The following is an 8,599-nucleotide window of genomic DNA, read 5'->3' on the forward strand; positions in this document are numbered from 1 at the left end:
AATACTTGACTTAGGGACCTTACAGATGTGTGTATATTGGGGACAAAGGAAGGGGTAGTCATTAAACAATCATGTCAACCCCTATTATGAGTGAATCCATGTAATTTATGTAATTTGTTAATCCAAATTTTACTCCTGAACAACTATATTTTAGTTAGTAAAATTGTAGAATTTAATTTTAACATTGAGTATTTTTCGTATATAAATGACAACAAAAAAAATCTATTTCAATCCCACTTTGTAACGCAACAAAATGTGTAAAAATCCAAGGGGGTGAATACTTATAACCATCGGGGTATGTAATTAATCACCCTCCCCTTCCTTACCACAAAAACAATATGGTCATTGAAAATGCATTTTATTGATTACACATGTGTAGTATTTGCACATAAAATGTGTACAGAATGTTTGTGCGATAATATACCAGTTTTCCTAATACCTGTCCTATTTTGATTCAGTGCTGTCAATCATGAAGCCTGACCTCAAAATAACTGGGGGAAAATGATTGTAGAGAAAAAGAAAACATACCGTCATTGGCATCCATCACAAGTATCAACGGCATTAGATAAAAAATGTATGACCTAGTTGCCCAACAAAGTAGGCAGCTTAGAGAACTATAATTGAGAGCCACACACTTTCAGTACCATTAATTTCCTCTGATCGTGCTCAGGTTCTGCTGTCCACCTCAGGAAGGTGCAGACATCTTTGGCCACCTGGCTCATAGTGGCTGAGGTGCCTGTGGAGCGATGTCATTAGGAAAAAGGGTTGCCGTTGAACATGCCCAGTGCATCTCTAGTGGTTTTGTACAGGTGTGTGATTTCCTAGTCTGATAAAGAGAAGAGTCTAATCTACACACAATGTAGACCACTCACCATCCTCAAACTCTAGAACCTTGTTGTAGATGGGAGGAGCTAAGCCAATGGCCTTGCCAGGGAAATTACGATTGTAGTAGAGGTCCTCTCTCACGTCGACCTCTGCAGGTGGTCACAGTACCCTGTCAGTAAGGAGAACACATAGTTCTCTCCTCCATGTCTGCAAGGAAAGCCGGAGGCAGATTGTGAATACTGCACACTCATAAGACCATTTCCTTCACAACTGTCCTTTTTTTAAATTTCACCTTTATTTAACCAGGTAGGCCAGTTGAGAACAAGTTCTCATTTACAACTGCAACCTGGCCAAGATAAAGCAAAGCAGTGCGACAAAAACAACAGTTACCCGTGGGATAAACAAACGTACAGTCAATAACACAACAGAAAAATCTGTATACAGTGTGTGCAAATGAAGTAAGGCGGTAAGGCAATAAATAGGCCATAGTGGCGAAGTAATCACAATTTAGCAAATAACACGAGTGATAGGTGTGCAGATGAGGATGTGCAAGTAGAAATACTGGGGTGCAAAAGAGCAGAAAAACAAATATGGGATGAGGTAGGTAGTTGGTTGGATGGGCTATTTACAGATGGGCTGTGTACAGCTGCAGCGATCGGTAAGCTGCTCTGACAGCTGGTGCTTAAAGCTAGTGAGGGAGATATGAGTCTCCAGCTTCAGTGATTTTTGCAATTCGTTCCAGTCATTGGCAGCAGAGAACTGGAAGGAAAGGCGGCCAAAGTAGGTGTTGGCTTTGGGGATGACCAGTGAAATATACCTGCTGGAGCGCGTGCTACGGGTGGGTGTTGCTATGGTGACCAGTGAGCTGAGATAAGGCGGAGCTTTACCTAGCAAAGACTTATAGATGACCTGGAGCCAGTGAGTTTGGCGACCAATATGTAGTGAGGACCAGGCAACGAAAGCATACAGGTCGCAGTGGTGGGTAGTATATGGGGCTTTGGTGACAAAACGGAGGGCACTGTGATAGATTTAATCCAATTTGCTGAATAGAGTGTTGGAGGCTATTTTGTAAATGACATCACTGAACTCAAGGATCGGTAGGGTAGTCAGCTTTACGAGGGTATGTTCGGCAAATAGGAAGCAGATTCTAGATTTCATTTTGTATTGGATGCTTAACGTGAGTCTGGAAGGAGAGTTTACAGTCTAACCAGACACCTAGGTATTTTTAGTTGTCCACATATTCTAAGTCAGAACAGTCCAGAGTAGTGATGCTAGTCGGGCGGGCGGGTGCGGGCAGCGATCGGTTGAAGAGCATGCATTTCGTTTTACTAGCATTTAAGAGCAGTTGGAGGCCACGGAAGGAGTGTTTTATGGCATTGAAGCTTGTTTGGAGGTTTGTTAACACAGTGTCCAAAGAAGGGCCAGATGTATACAGAATGGTGTTGTTTGCTTAGGAGGTGGATCAAAGAATCACCTGCAGCAGTCATTTGAGAAACCAAGGATGATGAGTCTGCTGATAAGAATACGGTGATTGACAAAGTCGAAAGACTTGGCCAAGTCGATGAAGACGGCTGCACAGTACTGTCTTTTATCGATGGCAGTTATGATATCTTTTAGGACAACGAGCGTAGCTGAGGTGCACCCGTGACCAGCTCGGAAAGCGGATTGCATAGCGGAGAATGTACGGTGGGATTCGAAATGGTTGGTGATCTCTTTGTTCACTTGGCTTTCGAAGACTTTAGAAAGGCAGGGAAGGATGGATATAGGTCTGTAACAGTTAGGGTCTAGCGTCTCCCCCTTGGAAGAGGGGGATGACCGCAGCCACTTTCCAATCTTTAGGAATCTCAGACGATACGAAAGAGAGGTTGAACAGGCTAGTAATAGGGGTTGCAACAATGGCGGCGGATAATTTTAGGAAAGAGGGTCCAGATTGTCTAGCCCAGCTGATTTGTAGGGATCCAGATTTTGTAGCTCTATCAGAACATCAGCTGTTAGGATTTGGGTGAAGGAGAAGCGGGAGGGGGTGGCTTGGGCCAGTTGCTGCAGTGGGTGCAGAGCTGTTGGCCGGGGTTGGGGTAGCCAGGTGGAAAGCATGGCCAGCCGTAGAGAAATGCTTATTGAAATTCTCAATTATCGTGGATTTATCGGTGGTGACAGTGTATCCTAGCCTCAGTGAGGTGGGCAGCTGGGAGGAGGTGCTCTTATTCTCCATGGACTTTATAGTGTCCCAAAACTTTTGGGAATTAGTGCTGCAGGATGCAAATTTCTGTTTGAAAAAGCTAGCCTTTGCTTTCTTAACCGACTGTGTATATTGGTTCCTGACTTCCCTGAAAAGTTGCATATCGCGGGGACTATTTGATGCTAGTGCAGTGCGCCACAGGATGTTTTTGTCCTGGTCAAGGGCAGTCAAGTCTGGAGTGAACCAAGGGCTATGCCTGTTCTTAGTTCTACATTTTTTGAAAGGGCATTCTTATTTAAGATGGTGGGGAAAGCACTTTTAAAGAGCAATCAGGCATCCTCTACTAACGGGATGAGGTCAATATCCTTCCAGGATACCCGGGCCAGGTCGATTAGAAAGGCCTGCTCGCAGAAGTGTTTAGGGGACGCTTGACAGTGATGAGGGGTGGTCTGACCACGGACCCATAACGGACGCAGGCAATGAGGCATTGATCGCTGAGATCCTGGTTGAAGACAGCAGAAGTGTATTTAGAGGGCAAGTTGGTCAGGATGATATCTATGAGGGTGCCCATGTTTACGGATTTGGGGTTGTACCTGGTAGGTTCATTAATAATGTGAGTGAGATTAAGGTCATCTATCTTAGATTGTAGGACGCCCGGGGTGTTAAGCATATCCCACTTTAGGTCACCTAACAGTACGAACTCTGCCGATAGATGGGGGGCAATCAATTCACATAGTGTCCAGGGCACAGCTGGGAGCTGAGGGGGGTCCATAACAAGTGTCAACAGTGTGGAACTTATTTCTGGAGAGATGGATTTTTTTTAAGTAGAAGCTCGAACTGTTTGGGCATAGACCTGGATAGTATAACAAAACTCTGCAGGCTATTGCAACTCCGCCCCCTTTAGCAGTTCTATCTTGATGGAAAATGTAATTGGGGATGGACATTTCAGAATTTTTGGTGGCCTTCCTAAGCCAGGATTCAGACACGGCGAGGACATCAGGGTTAGCAGAGTGTGCTAAAGAAGTGAATAAAGCAAACTTAGGGAGGAGGTTTCTGGTGTTAACATGCATGAACCCAAAGCTTTTACGGTTACAGAAGTCAACAAATGAGAGTGTCTGGGGACACACAGGGCCTGGGTTAACCTCTACATCACCAGAGGAGGAGTAGGATGAGGGTACGGCTAAAGGCTATAAGAACTGGTCGTCTAGTGCGTTGGGAACAGACAATAAAATAAGCAGATTTCTGGGCGTGGTAGGATATATTAAGGGCATAAGGTACAGGCAAGGGTATGGTAGGGTGTGATTACAGTGGAGGTAAACCTAGGCATTGAGTGACAATGAGAGAGGTTGCATCTCTGGAGGCGCCAGTTAAGCTAGGTGTGGTCTCCGCATGTGTGGGGGGGTGGGACAAAGGAGCTATCTGAGGCATGTTGAGCGGGACTAGGGGCCCCGCAGAAAAATAAAACAATGAGAGCTACCATAAACAACAGTATACAAGGCATATTGACATTAGAGAGATATGCATAAAGCAATCACAGGTGTTGATTGGGAGAGCTAAGACAACGGGTAAGACAACAAAGGGTAAACAGCTAAGACAACAACAACGGGTAAATGGCGATGAATGGGCAGAGAGGGTCAGTTAGCTACACACAGGGCTTGAGTTCGAGGCTGGGGCCGACAGATAAACAAAATTAAGTACCGTGTTAATGAACAGTCCAGCAGGCATCAGCTGTGTAGCCGAGTGATCATAGGGTCCAATGAGCAGCAATAGAGGAAACAGGGAGCTGTTCGGTAGTCGTTACTACGCTAGGCGAGCGGGAGTTCAGAAAGCTAGCGGGCCGGGGCTAGCAGATGGGTCTTCACCGACAGAGGCCGGTTGAGAACACATAGGCTGAATTACGTCAGCAGACCAGCAGTGATGGATCGGTGGGGCTCCGTGTCGACAAAGGGTCCAGGCCAATTGGCAAGAGAGGTATTGTAGTTGGTGTACATCGTTTGCTAGCTGAGAGATGGGCCTAGCTCGAGGCTAACTGGTTCTTGCTTCTGGACAAGGGCGTTAGTCACAATAGCCACTCGGTAGTAGCTAGCTAGTTGCGATGATCAGGTGTGATGGTCCAGAGCCTGCGGCAGGAATCCGGTAATGTAGTGGAAAAAAAGCAGTCCGATATGCTCAGGGCTGATATCGCTCTGTGCAGACTGGCAGGTATTATCCGGGCTAAATCGGCTGGTGTCTGAGCTAAAGACCACCAGCAGTGGCTAACAATGACTAAATAGCTAGTAGCTAATTAGCTGGCTAGCTTCTTATGGAGGTTCCAGTTATAAGGTCTAAAAAATATCAGATCCGTACCACATTGGGTGAGGCGGGTTGCAGGAAGGTATATTTAATTCTCAAATGAAAAAAAAAAATGAGATTTCAAAATATTGAAAAACAACAAAAAAACAGAATATTTACACTGGACAAAAACAAACACGTCTTACTGCTACGTCATCTTGGATTCGTCCTTCGACTATTCACTTATAATCTATAAAAGGCAGCAAAATTGGCAAAATGGGCCATAACAGGTAGGGTTAGGTGAAAGCTACAAATGTCCCTAGATTCAAAGCAAGGAACTAAACCAGTGTAAACAGTCATATGTACATTTTAGATCTTGCTTGGGGTGAACCTATTTTAAGCAGCCTACAGAATCACCTGGCATTGACTATGTAGCTGAGGTCAGGGGGTAGGGCGCCATTGTTCGACACACAGGCAGCCTCTAGGTTGGGGTATGACTTGGGGAAGTAGTCCGACAGCTTCCCTTGACGTGTCAACATCTCTACAGAGTCGTCAGGGCCATCTACTGGGAAAAAATGTTTAGCATCAACATTCATTTTTTGAATTTCTCATTAGTTATAAAAACAGCTGATTACTCTATTTTGGAATGTATGCTTAAGTAACATAAGTCAGTTAATCTGACCTTTTAAGCAAGCACCTTAACTTCAGCCTATGTCTGCGAGACTTCAACAAGGTTTCGGAAGGCCATGTATTCCATACTATGACAGGCAGAAAACACCTGCTTGTACACCTGATATCCAAGTCAGATACTGTCGGACAAAACAACAGAGGCATGAGAGAATTGTGTAACCTCAACGTGTTTCTCAGGGAGCCATGTAAACATCCCCTCACATGAGTGATAATAACATAAAGGAGGTGATCTAATCTGGCATGATCAAGAGATGACAGCATGCCACGGAGTCCATGGGTAAGATGGTGGGTGAAACTCCAGATCTGAGGCGTTCACCGTCTGGTGAAGCATCTGAGCAATACTGTCCCTCCTGCAGTCAACACACCCAACGACGATAGGGCCATTTTTCCTCTGAACGGACTGGCAAAAGACATGTTGCTTGCCTGTGGAAAAGGTGAAATCAAGGTGAATGTCAGTAGGCTACATACAGGGAAGAAAAGGGTGAATAGATAGCTTGGTATTTTAGTTAAAAAATCCATGTCCTCAACTTTTACATAAGACAACCACTGTAGAGCACTACCAATTATAACTGAGTTTCAAACAACTTAACTTGAGCTAGAGACTTGACTTGTTGTTAGAGTTCGCTAGCTATAGTAGTAGCTAGAGGTCCTATTGGCCCATCTTCCTAGCTAGTTAGCTAGCTAGCCAGGAAACTAATGCTACCGGTGAGATGACCTTGCGATATTCAAAACAAAATTCCATTACAAATCCAATATTATCCAATAGAGAAAGTCTAATTAAAATATAGCTAAGATTACCTGATTAGTGATGACGACATTCCTCAGAAGAGTTCTGCTGCTACAGCACACAACTGCCCCATGAACCGCAATGCTTGCACCCAGCTTTATTTTGCTCTGAAAGTTTCCTTCCCTCTGCTTAATTCAGCGTGAGTATGTCCACCAGGTGGTGATCGAGGGGAGTTACCAAACAATCACAGTGACATAACTGTCCTTCGGCTTCTTCTGTAACTGCACTGTTACTGGTTAAGTCTATAATGACACGTCTGACACCCAAATCAATATTTCATTTCAGAATGTATAAAAAATGTGGTATGGGTCAGTTTTAGGCTTTTACTAGTCGGTTTAAGCGTCAGCTGGCATTATATAGTTTATCCCACTGTTACTGTAACCAGCCATACATACCAATGGCTGAGACTAATATAGATCTCCGCAAACTCAAACAAGGCCGTGACAACAAAGAGAAGAGTTTTGAGTTGCGTTCAAATACTCATACTAACAGTAAAAAAAAATTGTGACGTAAATTGAGTATGTCGTATGCTTATTGGATATAGTTAGTATGCCAAAAGTTCCCGGGTGTCGTACTTCATTCGCGAAAATACAAAGTATACAAACACGATTTCCGTGCTTTTATGGCCCATAATACAATTCTTCCTAAAAATGGGCGTGACTTCACTATGTTTTCAGATTTGAAAAAAATGTCGAGGAAAAATGCAGCCGAAATCCGACAAGAGCGGATACAATTTCATTGCTTGAACTAATTATGAGAAATGTTAAGAAAATGTTGAGCAATGTAATAAAGTAATTACTTTTCAAATAAGTTACGCTACATGTTATGTTGGCTACGCTGTCCTTAAAAACCGCAAAGCATATCATTACTGCAGTAGGTAGCTAGCTACATAACGTTAATTGGCTATTAATACATCGAACTTGCCAGTATATTAACTATATGCTATCTAACTAACTACCCAACGTTTATTGACTTGATTATTCACGTCATTCTTAGCTAATTGGTAAATGGTACATTCACTATTGTTATTGCATCAACCAAATCTGGTATCAGGATAAATGTGATGCAGAGTCACCTAATACACTATAAGTACTTTTATTAAACTCAAGCGATAAATGGTAAATGCAATTTTCGTATATACGGGTTCTCTGTATCACCACGCAGGGCAGAACAGAGAACTAACTTATTCATACAGAGTTCTTCTTATATACTAAGACAGAGTTAGTTCCCGCTTCTGAGCTGCCCTGTCAAAGTAGAGGCTGAGCGTGGTCTAGACTCGCTCAACCTATCATTGGCGCACAGGCTGGTCCCAGCCCCCAGGTGCTCCAACTGTCCGGCGTTGTTGCTCTAGATTACGCACCCACACCCTAGAAACTGAGGTCACAAGCTTGGTTCCTGTTTTTCGTGTACTCACTTATCACAGACAGTTCTTCAACATTGTTGAGCTATTTACACCTGCATAGAAAACATACTGTTCCCACTCAAGGTTAACCACAGCCTCTGAGCACACTATCTGGGGTAAAATGTTACTTCCAGCATACACACACACACCCCCATGATAGGCCAAGCAAATTTTCACACTATTTACTCCAATTTCAGAGTACTCGAGTCTGTCAGAGTGCAGAATAACTGATAATTTTTTTGTTTAACTAGGCAAGTCACACATTTTTTATTTACCGGCCAAACCCAGACAACGCTGGGTCAATTGTGCACCACCCTATGGGACTCCCAATCACAGCCGTTGGGATACAGCCTGGATTCGAACCACGATGCCTGTAGTGATGTTTCTAGCACTGAGATGCAGTGCCTTAGACCACTGCGCCAATCGGAAGCCCTCACGCTCAACA

At 43.9% G+C, this 8,599-nt stretch overlaps 1 pseudogene; it reads right to left on the minus strand.

Moving 5' to 3' along the window:
- Window positions 1-342: 342 nt before the first annotated feature.
- On the minus strand, window positions 343-7,397 carry LOC129861067 (cytochrome c1, heme protein, mitochondrial-like; annotated as a pseudogene).
- Between the last annotated feature and the right edge of the window lie 1,202 nt (window positions 7,398-8,599).

This window comes from Salvelinus fontinalis, chromosome 8 (genome assembly GCF_029448725.1).
Source record: "Salvelinus fontinalis isolate EN_2023a chromosome 8, ASM2944872v1, whole genome shotgun sequence".
Classification (NCBI taxonomy): domain Eukaryota; kingdom Metazoa; phylum Chordata; class Actinopteri; order Salmoniformes; family Salmonidae; genus Salvelinus; species Salvelinus fontinalis.